The 23,925-nt window shown below is 43.8% G+C and overlaps 1 protein-coding gene and 1 long non-coding RNA gene across 9 annotated transcripts in view; one reads left to right on the top strand and one right to left on the bottom strand.

Annotated features, from left to right (window-relative positions):
• Positions 1-14,120, bottom strand: part of CNOT1 (CCR4-NOT transcription complex subunit 1) — a 101,162-nt gene extending 87,042 nt beyond the window's left edge. For 5 of the 8 annotated variants that reach the window (XM_027119712.1, XM_027119715.1, XM_027119713.1 and 2 more), the window contains exon 1: positions 13,963-14,083. The gene's annotated coding sequence lies outside the window, so the exon portion shown is untranslated. Of the gene's footprint in view, positions 1-13,962 lie in introns of all 8 variants that reach the window. The other 3 variants (XM_027119716.1, XM_027119718.1, XM_027119720.1) reach the window with 2 other exon arrangements.
• A 102-nt stretch (positions 14,121-14,222) lies between these two features.
• Positions 14,223-23,925, top strand: part of LOC113627260 (uncharacterized) — a 38,251-nt gene continuing 28,548 nt past the window's right edge. The window contains exons 1-2 of the long non-coding RNA XR_003435491.1: positions 14,223-14,927; positions 23,859-23,896. This is a non-coding gene — a long non-coding RNA (uncharacterized LOC113627260). The remainder of the gene's footprint in view (positions 14,928-23,858; positions 23,897-23,925) is intronic.

The following is a 23,925-nucleotide window of genomic DNA, read 5'->3' as shown; positions in this document are numbered from 1 at the left end:
GTTGACACGGGTTCGTGCCTGGGTCCGGGAAGATCCCACATGCCGCAGAGTGGCTGGGCCCGGGAGCCATGGCCGATGACCCTACGCAGGCTGAGCCTCTGCAACTGAGACTCCGCAACGCGGAGAGGCCACAACAGTGAGAGGCCTGCAGAACCGCAAACAAAACAAAACAAAAAACTCTGGAGGTGATTCTTATGCATTTTAAAGTTAGACAACCACTGACTTTACAAATAGCTCTGGGATTAGTTTAAGAAAAGTATAGCTTGAGGCAACCTCTTGCTACTAAGATAAGGAAAGCCCCTCCCACTGATTCCTTTTTCTCCCCTTTATTTCTTTCAGCTGGACCAAAGACATGTCTAAAGACACTTTGGTTTCCCATAGCAACCTTAATAGTTACCACCTAACTTGCTCTAGGTTTAAGTACCAATAGGTACTTTAAGAAGCCAAATAGACCAGACCAAAGGCTATCAGTTTATTGAACCCCCAACTTCCAGTATTAAAAATACATAGAATTCTGAGGTCTACTAATACCAAAGTCTGACTTTGAAAATTCCCAAGTCTTAAAAGTAGCATCCTGATTAGAAGAAGCTGAGTTGAGCCTTCTTCTCTCATTCATTTTCTCCAATTATGGAAATGTTCCACAACAGCACTGTTCAATGTGGCAGCTACTAACCACATGTGGCTACTTGAAATGTGGCTAGGGTGACTGAATTTTTAATATTTTACTTAATTTTAACTAATCTTAGTATAAAATTAGGGACTTCCCTGGCGGTCCAGTGGTTAAGACTCCACGCTTCCAATGCAGGGGGCTCAGGTTCGATCCTGGTTGGGGAATTAAAATACCACATGCGTTGTGGTGTGGCCAAAAAAAAAAAAGGCCACATGTGGGTACTGTTACCATAATTGACAAAGTTGCAAAGTACTAATGGCCCATATAAATCAGGGAAAAGTATGTACTCTAGCATCCAGAAGCAACCATTACTAATTTTCCCAGATGTCCCACTTCTTCCTTTGGTTTTAAGAGAGCTCACTACTTTCTACAGAACTTCATGACCAACTAAGCACTAACTTAAAACAAAATACATACCCTGATATTTAATATTCCTCCAGGAGGCAGGGACTCTAGATTTACACTGCACAGTTCCAAGCCATTCATCCAAAATGTTGGCTCACTTATTAAAATTTCAGTTATAATTACTGTGTACATAATAGGATAACTTATAGGAGCATAATCACAACAAACACTTAAATACAAGAATTGTTCTAAGCATTTTACATACAGTTGACCCTTAAACAGGGGTTTGAAATGAGAGGATCCACTTATTCGTGGATTTTTTCAATACAGTACTATATCCAAAGTTGTTTGAATCTATGGATAAAAAGAGCCAACTGTAAAGTTACCCGTGAAATTTTGACTTCAAAGCTGTTGGTGCTCCACCTCTCATGCTATTCAAGGGTCAACTATATTAGTTTATTTAAACCTGATAACTCGTTGAGGAAGATATTATCTCAACTTTAAAGTTTAACTTGCAGCTACTAATACAGTTGTGAAGACATGATAATAATAGAGCAATAGATGTATGATTTTTAAAACTTGTATTATAACTTCAAAATCAATATTTTAAAGAGTCTAATTGTTTTGGGGTTCTTTTTTGTGTTTTTTTTTGGCTGTGTTAAGTCTTCGTTGCTGCACGCGGGCTTTCTCTAGTTGCTTCATTGCGGTGCGCAGGCTTCTCACTGCAGTGGCTTCTGTTGCAGAGCATGGGCTCTAGGCACGTGGGCTTAGTAGTTGTGGCACACTGGCTTAGGCCGGCTTAGCTGCTCCACAGCATGTGGGATCTTCCCAGACCAGAGATCGAACCTGTGTCCTCCTGCATTGGCAGGCAAATTCTTAACCACTGTGCCACCAGGGAAGTCCCTAACTTTTAATGCCATTTCCTGATATAAATATCTCCAACCTTACAGAAAGTGATGAATAGTAAGAGCTTTAGGTCCCTAAACCCCCATCTCTGCACTTTGTCTTTTAACTCATTTCTTTTTCATCCAGGAAATGACCAACTGTTTATTTTTTTAAGATTTACTTTATTATTTAATTTATTTTTTGGCTGCTTAGAGTCTTAGTTGCGGCACGTGGGATCTTCCGTTGAGGCATGCAGGATCTTTTGTTGCGGCGCGTGGGCTTCTCTTCCGTGGCGTGTGGGTTTTCTCTCTAGTTGTGGCGGGCAGGATCCAAGGTGCATGGGCTCTGTAGTTGTGGTGCGCAGGTTCCAGAGCATGTGGTCCCTGTAGTTTGCGGCACACAGACTCCCTAGTTGAGGCCTGCGAGCTCAGTGGCCCCGAGGCATGTGGGATCTTAGTTCCCTGACCAGGGATCCAACCCACGTCCCCTGCTTTGCAAGGTGGGTTCTTTACCACTGGACCACCAGGGAAGTCCCAGACCAACTGTTTAAAATGTATCAACTGAGAACTGCCTAGGTATCCATCAAAAGGGCACTGGTTAAGTAAATCATAAAATGGAATATCATTTAACGCTAATAAAAAGCTAGAAAGGTTGGAAATATCTATTAGGGTTTTTAAAAGCAAGTGACATGTTGTATGTATGTCCTTATATGCAGAGTATCTAGAAGGATACAAACAGTAACCATAAATGAAAAGTTAGATAAAAGAAGCTGAAAAGGAAATTGAACTTTTTCCCCCCACTGACAGAAAAGTAATTTTAGGGCTTCCCTGGTGGTGCAGTGGTTAAGAATCTGCCTGCCAATGCAGGGAACATGGGTTCGAGCCCTGGTCCGGGAAGATCTCACATGCCACGGAGCACCTAAGCTTGTGTGCCACAACTACTGAACCTGCGCTCTAGAGCCCGCAAGCCACAACTACTAAGCCCACTCACAACTACTGAAGCCCATGCACCTAGAGCCCGTGCTCCACAACAAGAGAAGCCACTGCAATGAGAAGCCCGCACACTGCAACAAAGAGTAGCCCCAGCTCGCCGCAACTAGAGAAAGCCCGCGCGCAGCAACCAAGACCCAACGCAGCCAAAAAAAAAAAAAAAAAGAGAGAGAAAAGAAAACTTAGGTCAATAAAGTTTGTTTGTTTGCATATTCTAAGGTTCTCTATACAGAATCCCAATCTATAGAGGTCTGAACCTCAGTCACTGTGCAGAAGAGTTAATTTAACATAGAAGGCCTGAGGCTGCTATACTTAGGAAGGCTTGCCAGGTTGGCTCTTGGCCGGTGTCAGAATTTGGATTTTGAGAGAACGAATTCCCACTCCCAGAACTCATAAGAGTGGCTCACTGTGCCTAAACTGTACCCAAAAACGTGGTTTATGTTGAACACCTGCTTTCCCTCTGGGAACCTGGAATTTTGCTATGTGGTAGGCAGAAGGTGCCTACATGACCAACCTAGGCACTGAGTTTCTAATAAGCTTCCCTGCCAGGAGGCATTTCATACACATATGCTGTCACAATTGCTGGAGGAATTAAGTAGGTCCTGTGTGACTCCACTGGGAGAGGCACTAGAAGAGGCTCATGCTTGGGAGAATGAGCCTAGTTTTCTCTGGACTCCACCCCACATGCATTTTCCCTTTCCTGATTTTGCTTTGTATCCTTTTGTTGTAATAAATCATAACCCTGAGTACAACCATATGCCAAGTCCTGTGAGTCCCTCTAGTGACTGAACCTGAACCTGGGGATGGTAGTCCTGGGGGACCCCCCCACACACTCATCCTGTTACTAGCCAAGAGGAAAAGCCTTCTGAAGGTAACTGGGACTCATTTTGTGGGTTTCTTCTCTAGTATGTGCAGAATCCATTTCAGAATTTTGCATTTTATCATAAAGACAATCCTGGAAGCTATTTGGATTGCCTTAGATATGTTTTAGGGAATAGGGAAGTGGCAGAGTCTAATTAGATAATCATCAAATCTGTTTCCTCTTCCTGGATAAACAGCTAGACTATATTTCTCAGCCTCTTGCACAGGTGTGGCCAACAAACTAAGTTATACCCAATGAAATGTAGGCCAAATATGATACCAGCCACTGGTCCATAAAACCTCCTACTCACGACCCTCTGGTTCTTTCACCAAGCACCAGCTATGAACAGAACTCCTAACACCTAGAGGAGGGTGGCACCAAAAGATGGAAGGAGCCTCGGTTCTTGAATTACTGCATAGAAGGTAACCTAAATGAACACTCTCAATGAAAGTTATCTGAGGAAAGTTATCTGAGTATAAACGTCTACTTTGCTAAGCCACTGATACCTTGGGGTTGTTTGTTACAACCCTAGCCTGCTTTTGCCTACCAAAAGAAGACATGATTGGGTGAAAACTTTTAGAAGTTACTCTTGACAATGTGAAACACTGAGAAAGAAGAGTAGGTCACAGAGAAATTAAGACTATCAGTGGGAAAAAGAAGTGAATGCACTCAAGAGGGAACTGCAAGGATTCTAAAACTGTGAAGAATAAGGAAAGAAGTGAATAAAGGGAAGGAATCAAACACACCTTTCCAGACTAAGCAGCTGGGTTCCACTCACTCCTGACATGAAACAACTGAGGAAGACAAAGTGTGAAGGGCAAGAAAGATAATGAGGCATGCCTTGAGTAAAGCATACAGATGAAATCCACTGGGCAGTTAGATTTACAGTCTGGAGCATGGAAAGTGTGGGCTGCTAATAACACATCTCAGTGTCATCAACATATAGATGATAGCATGGGAGAACTATAGAAATGAGAATAAGAGAGGGCCTATAGAGTAGCAGTTCCCCAACCTTTTTTGGCACCAGGGACCAGTTTTATGGAAGACAATTTTTCTACTGGGGGGCGGGGGGGATGGTTCGGGCAGTAATTTTGAGCAAAGGTTCAGGTGGTAATGCGAGCTATGATGGGGAGAAGCAGATGAAGCTTCTCTCACTTGCCCACCACTCAACTCCTGCTGTGTGGTGGGGAGGGGTTGGGGACCCCTGCTATAGAGAGTCCTAAGGAAGCTTAGCACTTAAGGGAAGGTGAAAAAAACAACCCAAAACAGAGGAACTCAAAAACTAAAAACAGGGACTTCCCTGGTGTGCAGTGGTTAAGACTCTGAGCTCCCAAATGCCGGGGACCCGGTTCGACCCCTGGTCAGGGAACTAGATTCCACATGCATGCTGCAACTAAGGAGCCCACATGCCTGCCTGCGTGCCACAACTAAGGAGCCCAGGAGCTGCAACTAAGACCTGGCACAACCAAATAAATAAATATTACCAAAAAAAAAAAAAAAAACCCTAAATACAGAACTACTATATGATCCAGCAATTCCACTCCCAGGTATATGTCAGAAGAAAATTAAAACACTAGTTCGAAAAGATACATGCACCTCAATGCACATAGCAGCATTATTTATAACAGCCAAGATATGGAAGCAATGTAAGTGTCCATCAACGGAGGAATATATAAAGTAGATGTGCCCATTTATATACACACATATATAAAATGGACTATTACTCAGGCATAAAAAAAATGAGGGACTTCCCTGGTGGTCCAGTGGTTAAGACTCCATGCTCCCACTGCTGGGGGTGTGGGTTCAATCCCTGGTCGGGGAGCTAAGATCCCACATGCCATGTGGCTCAACCAAAAAAAAAAAAAAAAAAGAAATTCTGCCATTTGCAACAACGTGGATGGACCTACAGGGTATTATGCTTAGTGGAGTCAAAGACAAATACTGTATGCTATCTTATATGTGAAATCTTAAAAAAAACACAAACGAATATAACAAAACAGAAACAGATTCACAGACAGAACAAACTAGTGGTTAAAGGTTGGAGACGGATGGGAGAAGGGGCAAGACAGGGGCAAGAGATTAAAAGGTACAAGCTACTATGTATAAAATAAATAAGCTCTAAGGATATATTGTACAGCACAGGGAATACAGCCAATATTTTACAGTAATTTTAAATAGAGTATAACCTCTAAAAACATTGAATCACTACGTTGTACCCCTGAAACTCATATAACATTGTAAATCAACTATACTTCAATAAGAAAAAAACAAAGGAAGTCAAAAAGGGAAATAAAGAGTGGACAGAGAGGTGGAAGAAACAGTGATTAATATCAGAAACCAAGGAGAGTTCTCTTCTTAATGGTAATAAGTAAAACCTAGAAACAGATAGCATCCCTAAGAGAGCTCCAAGGAAGAATCTTTGTCCACTGTGGTAGGCAGCCTCTAAAATAACCCCAATGATCCCTGCCTAATATTTACTTACACCTTTAAGTAATCTGCTCCCCTTAAGTGTGGGCTGGACCTTAAACGTGGCTTCAAAATAAGAGAACAGAAAGCCATTTCCAAGATTAAGTTACAAGAAGACTGACTTCTGTCTGGTTTACCTCTCTCCGAGCCTGTGCTCTGACAGAAAGAAGCAAGCAGTCATGTTGTGAGTAACCCTGTGGAGAGGGCAATGTGGCACAGAACTGATATGTCCCAAACAATAGCCGGCAAGGATCTGAGACCTGCCAACTGCTACATGAGTAAGCTTGTACCCTTCAGACCCTTCTCACTACCCTTCAGACATGAGATGAGTATGGCCTGTGAATACTTGCACTGCAACTTTGTGAGAGACACTGAGTCAGAAGCATCTAGCCAGGTTGTGCCTGTGAAATAATAAAAAGCAAAGAAGCTTTAAACAGCTAAATTTGGAGGTCATTTGTTGTACAGCAACTGATAACTAATACATCCGTAATAGTCTATGAAAACCATGGGGGAGAGATCTTATGACATACATTTGGCAGTATTAAAAAAAAAAGAAACTATTATAAATTATCAGAATTACCAACTAGGAGATCCCTAATACCTTCAAGACCGGGACGTTAGTGGTCACCAGAAGGCAAGCAAATAAAGAGGACAAAACCATAAGGTAATAAGACCAGGGCCTAGCTCAAGCCCCAGCCCCTCTGAAACCTTCCAAGCACATCAGATTGTCTACAGGTTGATGTGCTGATCTACCTTCCCTTCCCTTCAGTATGCATGACACATACTGTTAAAATTTAATCACACTGTTCTCTATTGTTTCATGTGTATTATCCTTTTCATCAGTGCCTGGGGACATACTTTGGGTTTATTCCCTATCTCTTCTTTGCCACCACTCCCAACCAAACAACCAGCTTTGAGGGCATCAAAAATTTTCCATAACCCTGCTAAATAAGTCCAATACCATATTCAGTTTCTAGGTCCCTAAAATACAATTTGACTAGACTTAACAGAAAACAAAATGTAGTCGAAGTTTGGTAAATTTCTTCTACCTTCATCACCCATCAAAGGCGGAGATAATTTTCCATAATCTCATTTCAGGTTGGTTTGTCTTTAATTGTGATAGCATCACTATCTTATGTATCACTTACAAACTTTATTTGGCAGTTTTTTTTCTGACATGATACATCCCAATTTCAGAGGTGTTAAAATGTTAAAAATTTCTTTTAGAATCAGTGAAATATGGTATTCCTTTTCCATATGTAGTGTTTTCACATATGCTGTTGTAAAATTAAAATAATTTTAAGTAAACTTGTGACTTACCCCAACAATAGTTGGATAAAAGTTAAGTAAAATAACCCTGACAACAAATATGAACCCCAAAAGGGTATTTATACTGGTATTTATAAACTAGAGGGCAATATCATCTCCAAAAGCATTTTGAAAGGGAGAGCCACTGGTATTCAATGAGAATTAGAGATGCAATAAACATCTTGCAAGGAAGGAGGACAGCACCACCAATAAACTATTCTGCCCAAACATCAATAGTGTCCTTATTGAGAAAACAGCTTTTGCATCCACTTTCTGCAGGTGGGCCCTACATGCGAACACCTCAAGTTTGGCTTCCCACAAAGTTAATACTAAGCCAAGCACAACTTAAATCCACCAAATGGTAGGAAATAGTATATGGCTAATGTGAAGTGGCTACCAAAACTTATCAGAGAAACAGTTTACACACTACTATTATGTATATTAACCTAGTCAAATACTTGTTGAGTACTTACTATGTGTCAGGTATTTGAGATACATCAGTGAACAGCCATGCATACATCCCTGCATTCCCAATGGGGGAAAGAAACAGTAATCATAAAAAATTATCAAGCATTTCAAGAGACACTAAGTACTATGGAAAAATAGCAAGGGTAAAGGTGAACCACACTGGGGGTGAGGAGGGCGGGAGGAGATTGCAAAGTAGGGTGGTCAGAGTAAGCCTTATGGAGAAAGTAGTATTTGAAATTTTAAGGAGCTGAGGGGTTTAGCCATGCACATATCTGAGAGAAGAATGTTCCAGACAGAGGGACTGTCAGTTAATGCAAAGGCTTCCTCAGAGAGTACATGGCATATGTGAGAAAAAGCATGGAGGCCAAGTGTAGGTGAAGTACTTAGTGAGGGGGAGAGTAAAGAGAGTAAGTTGGGGAGAAGGGGGAACATATGAAGAGGTATAGGGCAGGGCTAAATCCTGTAGGTGATAAAAGGACTTTCTTTGGCTTTTCATAAAGACAAATGGAGAATCAATGGGTGGTTTTGAGCAGAAGACACAATATAATTTTTAAAAATATAAGAATCACTCCAGATGATGAACTGAGAATAAACTACAGGGGAGCAAGGGTAGAAAGCAAGGTAGATAATAGCACATTAAGAGGAAATTAGTGACTAAAACCCAAACACAGAAGAACCCTACAAAGCTATACACAAATATCCCAAAACAAGGTTACTATATTAAAGTAAGTTACCATACCAACGTTTTGCAGTTGCCAGAATCCTTTGAGGGCTTACTGATTGAAGAAGACAAAAATCAAAATGAAATACTTTCAAGTAATTTTTACATTTTACCTTTGGACAGACAACCTCAACTTCTGTAATCTTTGGTGTAACTGTCTGTTTGAAAAGGGAACAGGAATATTCCTAAAATATCCATGCCATAACAGTGGATATATATACATGGTACACTTACCTCTTCATTACCTAAAGAACAAAAAGCACTAATATGAGTAATCCAAATCAAGGACATCCCCAAATTATGTATTACTGGGCTTAGAAAGGTCTAGTGTAAAACTTTTTTTTAGAACCCAGCTGGCAAGGGATAAGGAAATATTCAAGAACATTATGGTCAACAGGTAATAAATCGGTTTGAAATGAAAGCTTTGCCAAGGATAAAAACAAATGGATCAAGAGTTGACTGGGACTTCCCTGGTGGTACAGTGGTTAAGACTCTGCACTTCCAGTGCAGGGGGCACGGGTTCGATCCCTGGGGTCAGGGAACTAAGACCCACATGCTGGGCGGTGTGGCCAAAAAAAAGGCAACAGAACCTTAATAGTAACTTTTAAAGCACATTTAATAGCCTTGTGTGGATAGCTTCACAATTTTATTTCACCTTATTTTACTTATTTACTTATTTTTTGGCCACTCAGCATGTGGGATCTTAGTTCCCCAACCAGGGATTGAACCCGCAACCCCTGAAGTGGAAGCACAGAGTCTTAACCACTGGATCGCCAGGGAAGGCACTTCACAATTCTAGAAGAATTACTACAATCTGTACATCAGCATAGTTTAAACAACTGTTAGTATTAGCAAATAACCATCCATTTTTAAAAACTGAAAAAGTGAAAAGAGCCCAAAAAGCATGTTTACTCCAAAATCAGAAAAGAACCAAGTTCTTGATCTGAAATCAACTGAATATTCAGAAGCATCTTCCCAGTAGCATGTGTAAAATTATAAAGCTATACACTATGTATTTAAGATAACTAAAAAATAATAACAGAGAGTACCCTTCTTAGAACTACTTTATCTTAAAACTGTAACTACACTGGAAGAAAACTTACTCAAATTATCTGTCACAATTCAATTTACAGTGCTGAAGAACATTTTAAAACTTAAGTCGCTCCATCCTTTGAAGGCCTCAATGGAAATGCAAGTTTATTACACTGAGGTTAAGTAACGACCATTCCCAATAATTGCAAAAGACTATCTTTTTGTCAGACTAGAGTTTTATATTTTCACACTGAAGAGATGAAAAACTCAAATCTTGTGTCTTGTCCTCCAAAAATAAGTGGTTGATCATAGATTATTCTCACCTTTATGATGAATGATCAGATTCACAGAACTTTTCCTTGTACTGAATAGCAGTACGGAAAGACAGAATCACCATTAGGCTAGAGTAGGAAAACCTGGTCTAACATTAAACTTAAGGAAGTCACCTCACTTTCCTGGGCTTCAATTTCCTACAGATGACACCATAATTTTGTATGACTAGATTTCAAAGTTTAACCTTCTAAAAGATGTCAACAGAATTATAAGTATATAGCTCCAAGAAAAACAGTCTGTGTCCTCAAAAGAAAACCAGAGTGTACTGTTTTCCAAGAACACCATGTTCTATAAATCTACCCAACTGTAACAAATGAAGTATTATTCAATTACCATTCAGGGCAACTGTATGTATATGTTTGGAGGATGGGAGACTTCTTACCTACTATAAAATGAGACAACTTATAAGGCAATACATGGTAAAGATAAGTGAAACTAGCCAAGAGGAATGTAAGAAATCAATTTTGCTTAGGGAAGTCAGGGAAAAGATTATAGACAGTACATCTGAGTATGAACTGGAATGATGGATAATGTTTTTGTAGATACAGACGATGATATTCCAGATAAAAGGGGCAAAAATGTATTTGGGAACCACTGTGCAACAGTCTTAAATTTAACTAAAGTGTAAGTTGTAATATACTGCTATAAGTAGGGAGGGATCAATACTTACACAATAAGCTCCAGGCCAAGGTACTTGAAAAACTTTGGCGTATAGGATGCCTAGTTTCAAACCAATGATTTAGTAGACAATTTGGCATTAATGTAAAGAATTAACTGTATTCCCAGAATCATTTACAATTAGAACATATTCACATATTACTTATGTAATAAAGAAATCCAATAAACAAATGATGGGGAAAAGATACTGGAGATTAGTTAGAAAGCTACTGCAGAAAAGACAGGGTCTGAAACAAAGGAGTAACTATTCTTATGAGTCTACCAAAAAATTTAAAAGTAACACTGCATTTCAAAACTAAGAGCTCTAAATCCAAGGTGACAAAATTTCAAACTAATTTTCTGAAAGGGAAAATGCTGAGCTCTTAATATGAAGTTTAACAGCAATAAAATGGTATCTTTCACAATATGCTTTCATTCCATGTTACATTTCATATAATTAGTCCAAAAAACAAAAAAAACCGAAAAAGCACAACAATAAAACCAACACCTCTCCTGCAGACAGTTTAACATCTCATTCAACATTTTAATTTAGCCTAGAGGTATATCCTGAGCCTTCCAGCATTAAAGACAGAAATGCATTTTTCCCCCAGAAATGCATTTCTTAAACCTATGCTCCACACTCCCAAAGGCTGCATTTCCTTCAAATCTCAACACAGGATTTCAGATTAAGTCTACACCTCTAATTAGTGACTTCTCAAACAATGCTTTCCAACGAATAATTTGTTTTATTTGCTTTGCTACATTCTTGCAAATGTATGAATGAAAAGTACGGTAAAATTAACTACTGTGTACATATAGGGTGCAAAAGGTTTTGAGCCCATTTTAGCTTTGAAACATGCTTCTGAAAAATTGTGAGCAAACAGAAGAGGAACTGCTGGATCTTTCTTTATATAAGGTCTTAAAATAAGACTCAGTAGGATGCCATTTTGAAACTTCCCAGCAGGAAGTTCAGTTTGATCAGAGGGCTGGTTAAGAAATGCTTCAACTAATAATATGAACTGACTTGAAAGTCAGCTTTGTTCTTTTACAAAAGAATATACCAAATTCATAGCAGGTACTACTTTTGTTAATTCAAGAATCATAAACTTCTCATGAAAAATAAGTGTCTTGAAATATCTGAGCATTCAATTAAAATTATTGTGATAAATTCTCTTCCAAGGTATTGAGTACCAGAGATCTGTTACGTGGTAGAATGAAATAAAGACTCAAGTTCATAAATTTAAATTGGCTAAAAAGAAAGCTTTTCATAACTAGATCAGAATCTAACCAAAAACATACTTGGAAAAAGCAAGGATAATTTGAGATTAGTCTTAAAACATGCTGTCAAGAAATAGGAAGCATTTCCTCTTCTGCCCTCACAATTGTTTTTGCTTTTTTTTTTTAATGACTTAACCCGAAGTTAGGAGAACATCACAGTACTTAGCCTGAAAAGATCCATATTAAAGAGATTGGGATTTAAAACCCCAGTAGAAATTTAAGAGACCATAAAGAAAGAAGCTAAGCCAGAGATCCATTCGAATGAGTTAGGAACCAAAAGCGTTTCAGTTCTGTTCCACCATAATGCCACAAAAGGCAGCCTTAAAACTTCTACGATTACAATCTTAGGCAAGAAAGGGTAATACTTTCAGTTATTGATGGTCAAATCTTGGTGCCTTGATTCTAGACTTAAGTTTCCACGGAAGGACTTGGGCCCCCACTTGTTGAAAAGAGACCAACTGTCTAAACAAGTTTTATCATCATGGGACCTTTTCAGTCAAAGCACAACTATATGTCTAAAACTTTATGTATCATCAGCTCATTTTCTCCTCAGACAAGGTAACAATCTGCAGTGTCCTACAACAGGATTATTTAAACTGATACCATATATCTTATTAATAGCTAAAATACTACACTGCCAATCTTTGGATGGGTAGGAATGTCAACCTGAGCACATTAAACCCAAATACTTCTACACAAACAAGTTTGTTCTTATTCTGTTTGACCTATTTCCTGATTTTGTACGTGTCCAACCATTTTTTCATCCGTGTATCCCTAACTCCTATCAAACGGATTGTCATGAGGCAAATGTTCATAATTTTTTTCGCAAACGGTAATAAACTACACTCACTCAATTATTAACTGGTCAAATAAACTCCCCAAGGCAATCGAATTTTAGAGAAAGAGGGAGACTAAGTGCTATTACTCACTTTCAGGAAAAAAATACTTTTTATTAGAGCCCTAAAAACTGTGATATTTGAATGACTTCAAGGGGCAAAGTTTCTGCTCGAAGTTTACTTTAAACACAACATTTCCAAACCACAGACATTAAGCATTAAAGCTTCATCCTAGTGAGGGTACTCCTCTGTGGGAGCCCGGTGGTGTGAAATCTACAGAGGGGGTGGTACTGAAAAAGAACACCTGTGCGTTTGGCCTCACGGAACCCTCTAGTAAGACCTGTAGTAAGTCTCTCTGCCACCAGCGCTGAGGCCTACAAGTGCTCGGCTAGGAAGCGGGCACTGCCTACGGATGAGCGGAACCGCCACTACAGCACAGACACTGGGCCCGGTGGATGGGGGCCGACTTTGGAGACAGAGTGAGCGCCCGGGCGCGCGAGTGGAACAAAACCTGTGGCAAGAAGTAATGAGGAAGTGCTCTCTCCCGCCCGCCCCTCCCACCTGCGGACACCCGAAACACCCGGGATTTGACAACGTGCTGGGGGCGGGGGAGGGGACTGGCAGTTCCAGGTCCGCCCAGAGAAACTGGGAGCCTGTACTCCAAACACGGGCCCCTCGCCCCCGGAGCTAGGCCTCCGGGGCCGATGCCCGCTGCACCCATCCGGCAGTTGAGGAGCTCGTGGGAGTCTGAGAAGGGTGCAGTCCGCGCGAACCGAGGCCCAGCCGCCCCAGCTGCCGCCACCGCCGCCCTCAGAGCCTCCAGGCCCGGGCCGGGGGCCATCCCGGGTCTCATCCCGCGCTCTGCCCTCCGCTTTATGGAGCCTTCGCCTCGGCCTCTTCTCTTCAGAGCCCAAAGACTCTACAGCCGAGGGGAGAGAGTCCGCCTTCTCTCGCCTCTCCACTTCCCCGTCCCGACTGCCCCTCACACAGCGGAGCGCCGGGAAACGCTCCCAGTGGCCCCGGGACCACCCCCGGTCCTTCCCGCACCGGCACCCGCTTTCCGTAGCTGACACCGCCCGCCGGCCCCAGCACCCGACCCCAGCCCACCTCACCTCAGGCGGCTCCGGCGGCGCTGGACACAGGAAACTCCTGGGTCCCCGACTCCGGCTCTCCTCTACCCCTCTTCGGTTAACTCCGCTTGTTTCTCTACAAAATGGCGCCGGAGGTCGCGCGCTCACGTCGCGGCCTTTCCCCTCCCCGTTCCCATTTCATCATTCGCTGCCCGCCCGAGGAGGGAGGGCCCCAGCACCAGCCAATGATCGTACCCCGCCCGTGGCTCCTGCCCAATCACCGACGGGTGCCCGCGGATTTAAACCAATCACACACTATCACTTGCAGAAGTCAAGGAAGAAACCAGGCTCTTGCTAGCAACTACCAATCCAGACTCCTACTTCGCGGGCTTTGGCCAATTGCCGCTCACCAGTCCCCAGGGACGGGAGTAGGAGCCCTTGCGCCTGCGCTCGAGGCGAGGGCCAATGGAGAGACGCAGATAACTTCGATTTGGGGTTTTACGGACTTCCCACCTGCCCTCGAGGTCGTCGACCAATGGGGGCCTGGCATTGCCTCTGAGAAACAATAAATAAAGGAGAGGGCTCTTAAATCCTCGCCACCTTGCGCGGGCACTACTCTGAGAGGGAAAAACAGCCTTCCGATACTCTCCTTCCTCTTTCGAAGTGTCAAGTCTGGTAGACCACCGGGCTTCCCAATCTTAAACATTTCCCCACCCCCCACCCCCACCCTTCTTGTCCATTTGGCGGGGAACGCCAGCTCCCAGAAAGCAAGCCAGCCTGTAACTAGAGTGGTGGCGCTTTTGCATCCTGGGATATGTAGTTCCCCCCTCCCCGTTCCTGTCGCAAACGTAGTGCGAGTTCTTCCGTCACTGACTGCGCCCTAGGAGGAGTGATGCGTGCTGGAGAACGTAGTCCCCCAGGTTCCCGTTTGGTCCTAGCCTGCCTCACTTTCAAGAGAACTTTCCCATCTAGTTCTGCCTGTTGAAGAAGGGACTCTTTACAGAGAGGTAGGAAGCTCAGTCTCTCTTTGGCTTAGTCCCTGCAATTGGTATCAGAAAGAATACTTACGCCCTTTGCTCTCGGGAGAAAGAATAGAGAAACATTTTTTTAAAGATTTTGTGGTCACGTGTTCCTAGCTGAGTGTGGGAGGAGTGGAAGGAAGTGTTGGCTGGTGGCTCTTTTAAGTTTTGAAAAAAATGTATCCTCATCACCCCGTCCTGAGGCTATGCTGGGTTGCTTGTCTCCTAGCCATCTCTCTCATACTACCTTTTGTGCCTAAAAATGCTTTAAAAAAAATTATGGTAAAAACACATAGCATAAAAATTACCATCTTAGCTGTTTTTAAGTGTACCGCATAGTAGTGTTAAAACTATATGCATATTATTGTGCAACTGATCTCTAGAACTTTTTCATCTTGCAAAACTGAAACTGTATGCCCATCAAACAACTCCCCATCTCCTCCTCCCAATCCTTGACAACCACCCTTCTATTTTCTAAGAGTTTGACTACTTTACATACCTCATATAGGTGGAATCATGAAGAATTTGTCTTTTTGTGACTGGCTTATTTCACTAACGTCCTAGAAATACTTACTGACACCTGCCCATTCCTTGGTTGGAGGCAAACTCTTTCAGCAGACATTTACTGAGTGGTGATTTCAAACAACTGTAGGATACCCAGGGACCCCACATACAGCAAGGTCAAGGGTTGCTTCAGTCCTGTTCATGGCTGTATCCCAGCACCTAGCACAGTGCCTGGCACATGGTAGACATGTGAGCAAATAAATGTTGAAAAATCAGGAAATGGAGAAATGGACTTAAAACATTATGATATTAGTGATAGAAGGCCCCCTAAACAGACCAAGGATGAGGAATAAGTCCCTTCTATACCTTGTTCCTGTATAAAATTGCTAAAACCTCTATGGATAGCAGAATTTTGGCCAAATTTATCAAAACTGAAAATGCACAGACCCATTGACCCAGTGTCTAGGAATTTATTCCACAGGTGAATATTGCAGATTTGTACAAAGATGAATATATAAAGATATTCACTGATGCATTGTTAATGGAGTCCCAAAAGATTGGACACAATAGGGAAGAGGATAAATAAGTGTATGGTACTGTTATACAATGGAATACTACAGAGTTTTTAAAACCCGTGAGGTAGTCTATGGGTACTGATATGGAATAATTCAAAGATTTATTGTTAAATTTGAAAGTTAAGTGCAGAAAAAGAAAAAACGAAACAAAAAAACTGATGGTATAATCAGTATGTTACCATTTGTGTAGGAGAAAATAACTATATTTGTATTTACATATAAATAAATGCATAAAAAGATTTGAAAAGATACACCCTTTCCCCAAACTGACACCAGTTGTTATCCCTAGGGAGGGGAGTGGAATGAGGAAGGGTAAAGGGAGCTTTTTCTTTTTCTTTTGTGTATTACTATATTATTTGAACTTTTTGCAAAGAGGATGTATTCATGTTCTATTTGTATAATTTAAAATAAAATTTTTTTAAAAGGAGACAGCTAATGACATCCATAGAGGTCAACTATCTAAGATCAATTCTGTAATTCTACAACTAAATCAGGTCTCAGACATAAATCTCCTAAAGTCAGTTGAATGAAATAAAACTGAGTTGCCTTTCCCCACTTCCGCCTGTCTTTATACTGAGGCTGCTCTGGGAGACCCTTCTGCCCACTGCCAGTGCCGCCCTCCCACGCCCCATCCTCACCCCCAGCTACACCAACACCACTGCTAGGATTTGACGTGCCTTGGGGACTTAGCCTAGTACTTGCAGGATTTGCACAATAAATAGCCTGGAGATCAAAGTCCTTCAACTGTGTGTTGTCAAGAATTCTGGGTGGCTTCTATCCCTGCTAGAAAAGAGAGAGACTCATAGAATGTTTACAAATTGGAAGGGTTAATGGAGATAACTTAGTGTACTTTTTTCACTTTACTGAAAGACATAGTTGGAAATCATGCCCAGACAAACTAGTTTACTAGAGACTATCACAAAGGCATCACCTTGTAACTTAGCAATTATGTGTTCTGGGGTTCAAACATATTTAGAAATAGGATATTTTTACCAGCTGTTAATTACTCACCTGGCCTCTTTCCTCAGCCTTCTTCCAATCCTTCACCCCCAATTAACTGTGCTTCCCATGCTCTAGAAGAACTATACAAACTCTTTTGTTTCCCAAAATAGCCTGGAGAGGGAAATCTAAGTGTTAGGAAACAAAAGCCTTATTGAATTGGCTTGGGGTGGAGGCAAAAATACCTAGAACACAAAGGACTTTGAGAGGTTGAGATCTGTGCAAACTGTGTTATAAAATGTTTGGTGCTTGAATGAAGAAGAGATACAAGGCCTTTTTATTCAGTGTTCTTGTTTTTCAGTCCCATTTATCAGAAAGTCAGTAACTTCAATTTACAGTAGTTTTGTTTTGTTTTGTTGTGTTTTGGCTGCATTGGACAGCATGTGGGATCTTAGTTCCCTGACAAGGGATCGAACCCATTCCCCCTGCAGTGGAAGCATGGAGTCCTAACCACTGGACCACCAGGGAGTTCCCAGTTTATAGTAGTTTTGACTGTCTTATCCAAAGCAACTGACTGACAGCCTAAAGCTAAATTCTGATCTCCTTCCAGACCATCAGCAATGCCTAAGCAAACCTTATGGCTCCCTGGGCACCCAGGCTTTGGTATGACTTTGGTGGCTCTACCCTGATGGGAGGATGACCAGGGAGGCACATTGCAGAAAGCCCATTGAGGAATTCAGAAACCCAGGCCCCGAACCAGGCTGTGCCCCTAACTTTCTGTGTAACCTTGGGAAAGTCATTTCCCCTCCCTGCACTTCTTTTTCCCTCTTTACTATTCTGAGGATATTGGATTTGGCTCCCAAAGTGTGTTCTGTGGACTCCTAGGAAGCCAAAGACTTACTGTGTGGTCCTGGAATTCTTATGTGCACATAGGTTTATTAATCAACTAATATACTCTAAAAGTAAAACTTTACATGCTTTATCTCATCCACACCTCAAGACCCTGTAGCGTAGGGACCCCATTTTACAGATCATAAAACTGAAGCTTAGAGAGGTGAGTCACTTGCCCAAGGTCACATACCTAGTCAATGGCAAAGCAAGCCCTGAAACCCAAGCTCTCTGACTTCAGGGCTTACATTCCCAGCCACTGTCCTCTAAGCCTTTGTTTGGAAACCCCCGTGCCTAGGTGATCTCCCAACTGTCATGTTCAGTGGTCCGTAGTGATCAGATACTTTCCAAGCCAAAAAATGTGATGCATCGTCTGATAGGGTGTTATAAATGAGTGAGACAGATTCTGAAAATACTGCTGTGAGTTTGGTGTTTTCCAGTTGAGTTTACATTTGAATTTTTAGATTCTTTTTTTAAAAATTTTATTTATTTTTGGATGCGTTGGGTCTTCGTTGCTGCGTGCGGGCTCGCTCTAGTTGCGGCGAGGGGGGCTACTCTTCGTAGTCGTGCGCAGGCTTCTCATTGCGGTGGCTTCTCTTGTTGCTGAACACAGGCTCTAGGCGCGTGGGCTTCAGTAGTTGTGGCACGTAGGCTCAGTAATTGTGGCTCACGGGCTCTAGAGCGCAGGCTTAGTAGTTGTGGTGCACGGGCTTAGTTGCTCCACGGCATGTGGTATCTTCCTGGACTGGGGATCGAACCTGTGTCCCCTGCATTGGCAGGTGGATTCTTACCTACTGTGCCACCAGGGAAGTCCCTAGATTCTCTCTTTAATACAGGATTTTGTCCCAAGACTGTGTAGGAAACTCCTGACTTTTTTTTAAGGTTATTTATCCCTCTCTCTCTTTTCATGAGAGAACAGGGAAGAAGCTAAGAGGAAAAAGGAAAAGCCACAAAGCATCTCCTCTGGTTCATGGTTAGTTTAGCATGAGTTAGTTTAGTTCATGAGTGGATGCTTGCAAACAAGTTAGAGCAGGTCTGAGAATCCTACCTGGGCTTTAGACAGATTCGCGGACTTTAGGATTATTGATGGAATTCTTCTGAGCTGGACAGAGTCTGTATGACTCTGCCGTAACTTTCTGTGTCCTCCCTGATTACTCTTCATTCTCCGCCCATCTGGGCCCCTGCCTTGGCAGATAGCTCTCGTTTAGTACTACAGACTTCTCTGGGCACTGTCTCAGCTCCTCAGCCCCCAACTTACACTTAACATGGTTTACCTAAAACCCGTCTCTACTGTCATCTTAGAGGGGTAAACTTACAAGGTATCCTCAACTGAAGGTGGGAGGGGGCAATGAGTTGAGCATTGTCTTCCAAATTCCTTTTTTTAGGGTGGAGGGCCACACCTCCCGGCTTGCAGGATCTTAGTTCCCCAACCAGGGATTGAACCAGGGCCTCAGCAGTGAAAACCCAGAATTCTAACCACTGGACCAACCAGGGAACTCCCCTTCCAAATTCCTCTTGACCATTCCATACTTCCTTCTCTAGGTTATTAAGTCCATCAGACATTTAATCTCTTCCAAATACAGTACAAAGTCTTGGAAGTCTGAGAAAAAGAGGCCTCTGTCTTTAATATGTTTACAGTCACTCTTTGGAGGAGCAAAAGACAGACCAGGAAATCATTAGTGAACAATTCAAGCCTGTATGTTACCTATAGAATGAATAGGTCAATAATCTAAATGCTGGAAGCTGATCCAGGAGAAATACTTTTGCTGGAATTCTTTCAGGATATGTAGCTTAAAACAGTACCCCCTCCCTGAACCCCAAAAGGTAAGCTTACTAGCCACCCACACTGGCCTGAAAAGGACTTTTCATGACCAAGAATCCCTGAATTCAAATATATTGGGGGCCTCTTGGGCTTCCCTGGTGGCACAGTGGTTGAGAGTCCGCCTGCCGATGCAGGGGGCACGGGTTCGTGCCCCGGTCCGGGAAGATCCCACATGCCGCGGAGCGGCTGGGCCCGTGAGCCATGGCCGCTGAGCCTGCGTGTCCGGAGCCTTGCTCCGCAACGGGAGAGGCCACAACAGTGAGAGGCCCGCGTACCGAGAAAAAAAAAAGAAAATCAAATATTTGTCCTTCCCCACACGACCCCCCCCCCCAGAAGCTACAGCAGCTATCATTAATTAGCTCATCATATTTGGTAGGCAAAAATCTTCCAAAATTCAGAACCCGTAGGGAAAATAATAAGCAAACATCTTTGGAATAAAATATTGGGGAATCTCTACGGAGGCCCATTTCAACCCCAAAAATCTGAGGCTAATTAGCCTCATTCACTGACCTGAGGATGAGGCTAGGCCCATATTTGTCATTGTAGCCCTGTGGTTTTAGAGTAGTCACAGATGGTGAAAGAAAGGACAGGCTCCAGGTTCAAGTAAAAAAGAAAGCATTTGGAATAATGTCATTCAAGCTGCTATAACAAAATACTGTAGACCCAGTAGCTTATAAAAACAGAAATTTATTCCTCACAGTTCTGGAGGCTGGGAAGCCCAAGATAAAGGCACCAGCAGATTCAGTGTCTGGGGAGAGCCCAGAGCCCACTTCCTCGTTCATAGATGTACATCTTGCTGTAACCTCACATGGTAGAATAAGCAAGGGAGTTCTCTGGCATCCCTTTTATAAAAGCATTAATCTCATTCATGAGGGTTCCACCCTTATGACCTAATCACCGCCCAAAGGCCTTACCTCCCAATACATCACACACACCCCTCCACCACCAGGGCAGAACCCTCATTTCTTCAACAGATAATCATTGATTAAACAACAGCTGTGTCCTGGAACATAGCTCAGAGCAGAATAGGCACTTCAGGTGTCTGTGCAGGTTGACGTTGCTCATGATCATCTGCTCAGACTAGCAGAGCAGCCAACTGTCAAAGAATCACAGATGTGATAAATGTTAACAAAGGGGGAACATAGGGAGTTTTGGGGAGCCTGCAACCCAGTCCGGGGATTCAAGGACTCTCTAAGGATGTGAAAGGGAGTAGGAGTTCTCTAAACAGAGTGGCAGAAAGGGAGTACATTCCAGCAAAGAGCTAAGCCTCACCGAGATGATACTGGCATCTTTGAAGAATTAAAAGACCAGGAAGGTTGGAGCCTAGAGAGGCAGCCAGAGGACCATTTAAGCCTCTGTGCTCAGCCCTTTATCCTAAGGGCTCTGGGAGCCTTTGAAGGGTTGGATGGAACAGCTGTTGTGCTCATATTTGCACTGTTTGAAGGTCACACTGGCTGTTGCGTGAAGCAAGTACTGGTGTCCAGCCAGAGAAGTTGCTGGGAGACTAGCCAGGAGGCTACCGCAGGAGTCCAGGGGAGGTGCTGGCCATGGGAATGGAGCAAAGTGGGCTTTGGCAACCGATGGAGTGTGAAAGGTGAGGGAGAAAAAGTGAAGGATTGTCTGCCCTTGGGCACCTCCTTCCTCCCACCTCAACTCCGCCTCTTGATGCAGGGAGACTGGAGGAGCAGGTGTGGAGGCAGAGACAGTGAGTTCAATTTGAAGGTGAATGTGTTTCACACATTCAGGCCGTGGGCTAAAGCTCTGGGCGGCTGAGAGCCAGAACTGCTGATGGAGGCACTGACAAGCCGGTTGCCCTGGGGGAGCCTTCAGAGAGCAGAGGCCTCGGGGCCCTGAGAAGAGCTGTGCTCAGGCTCCTGGTTGAGGAGGGAAGAGTCTCCAGCATGCTGGGAAACAGCCCAACCCAGGAGGCCTGAGGACTGCTGGAGGCTGAGTGAAGTCACACAAGCCAGAGGACTGAGGGACCCAATGTGTTTGAGCAGTCAAGCAGGGAGGAGGTTGACAAGGCCTTGGGCTGTGGGACCTTTTCTGTGGCTGAGAGGGGGTTTGAGCCAGATGGGATCAGGCTGCAGAGGAGAGCTGTAGCTGGAGGGCAAAGGAGGGTTTGTACTTTTTAAGATAGAGGGATTGGGGCACATTTAAATGCTAATAAATTTCTTTTGGAAAGAAGTTATCTCTCCTCCCTGTGATGTCTCCTCCCAGGAGTTCAGGTTTAGACAGCTGGAGGGCCAAGGTCTTCTTTGTTTTTGAAATACTTGGGCTTTGATCTTCTTCCGTCCTCCTTCTCCTGAGGGTTCTTCTCCCAGGCAGAAGGTATCCAGCAACAGCACCCACTTAGAGCTGCCTGGGAAGTGACTCTTCCTCTGACTGTTGACTTCTGGGAGAAGAAAGGGCTGCAGCCATCCCGCCCCCACCCTGGCCACCCGGAGTCCACCCTTCCCCTGGGGCATCACGTCCTCACTGGCTGCTTCAGGGCCTCCACAGACCTCTCCCCACCCACGAAGTTGTAAGCCAGGTCACTGCCCCCTTTATAGACAAGGGCTCAGAGGTCATTCTGCAGCAGCGCCCAGGGGAAAGGGACCATGTCCATATACTGCATCTGGTACTGAGGGCAAACCTGGGCACTGCAGGCAGAAGCAGCTGAGGATGTCCAGACATCCGGCGTCTACTCCAGGAAACTGGGAACTGGGATTCCTGGAGCCCCTTTTCAGCCTTGCCTCTTAATCAGCAAAAAGTTGCCTGTAGATATGGGCCTGTCCACTCTCCCAGGATAACGATGGTTTCCCTAGTGCCTAGGCTCTAGGACCCCCACCTCCATCCCATCTTCTTCCAATTGCAACAGGTGCCTCTCCCTCATCCATTTCCTCTTTCAACAAATATTTGAGTGTTTACTGTATTCTGTCGTGGTCCGAACGCGGGTTGGAAAAGAATTTCCAGACACAAAGCAGAATGTAAAGAGGTTAGAATTTATTAGAGGGAATGGTCGCTGCCAGGACAGCAGGCCGACTTCCTAGTAGTCTGGGAGAGCCAACCCCGAACACGTGCTATTAGTCAGTTTTTATAGCCCTAGAACAAGGAAACGGTCCGAGGTGAAATTTTTGTTTTCTGATTGGTCGAGGCACATATACCTTCCTTCTTTAGAGTGGGAGTGGGATGGGGCAGATGCCTTTCCTTATTTGGGACGAGAGAGGAACAGGTCTCGTAGCCCAGGTGGGCTCAGGAATTTCGTACCCATCGCAACATGGTGATTAGAGTCCAGTAGGATGTGTAACGCTGAAACTTTTTCAGGCAGGGTTGTCCTTTGTCCTTGAAACACCATTGTCCTTGGAGCACCACACGTTCCAGGCACTGTTACAGGTGCTGGGATCATAGTAGTGAACCAACAGCCTGCCCTACCCTACATCTTAGTGTCAGCTATCTCTGCCCTACCTCTCCCCAAGAAGGCCCCCCAATCTTGGGAGGTCATATCCACGCTCTCGTGCCTCTGCCAGTGGCTGCTAGATCTCCTCGGGCTTACCTGCACAGTTCCTAGGCAGGGAGGGAGTTGAGGGTGTGGCTCAGCTACAGGTATGTGGTACGGCCTGGCCTGGATACATTCAGGCACCCCAGAAATGGGGCCGTCAGGAGGCTGGAAGCAGAGAGTATGGAAGGGGTTATGGGGTTGAAAGCCTCAGATATTCCCTCCCACCATCCCATTTTCCATGCCAGTCCCCCAATACTTGGTGAACCTCATAGAGATGCTATTTGGGGATCCCACAAGCTCGTCCCATGCTCTACAGCCCTGAGCCCCTTCTGTAATTCTGCTCATCCCCTTCCCATGCAGACTAAGTCCTTCTCTCTCTCTAGAATCCTTCTCTGTAAAACAGAAGAGTTGGCCTAGATGATCTCAAAGTCCTTTCTGTCTGGAAATGTTCTGACTTCCACAGCAGCCCCTGGTCCACCCTGTACTCCAAATGGGAGTTGTCAGGGAGAGTTACCTGGAGAAGGCAGGACAGAGAGAGGAAGGGCAGCCAGGCCACTTTGCACGTCTTCCTCTCTTACCATCACTACGTGATAGTCCCAAGAAGTAAGGATCCCAAGGACACACCTGTCCTGGTCAGGGGACCCTGGGGAAGTGCTGCCTGTTCCCCCATTCCCACCATCCTGAGCACCTCACATTCTGATCTCTTTCAGGCTCAGACCATGCTGTCCACAGTCCAAGGCTGCCCTAGGTAAGCTTTTTTTTTTTTAATATTTATTT

This window comes from Aethalodelphis obliquidens, unplaced genomic scaffold, assembly GCF_003676395.1.
Source record: "Aethalodelphis obliquidens isolate GAN/ISIS:26980383/991018 unplaced genomic scaffold, ASM367639v1 scaffold20, whole genome shotgun sequence".
Lineage (NCBI taxonomy): Eukaryota > Metazoa > Chordata > Mammalia > Artiodactyla > Delphinidae > Aethalodelphis > Aethalodelphis obliquidens.
Note: the sequence above shows the minus strand (reverse complement) of the source record. Positions and strands in the feature narration are given on the sequence as shown.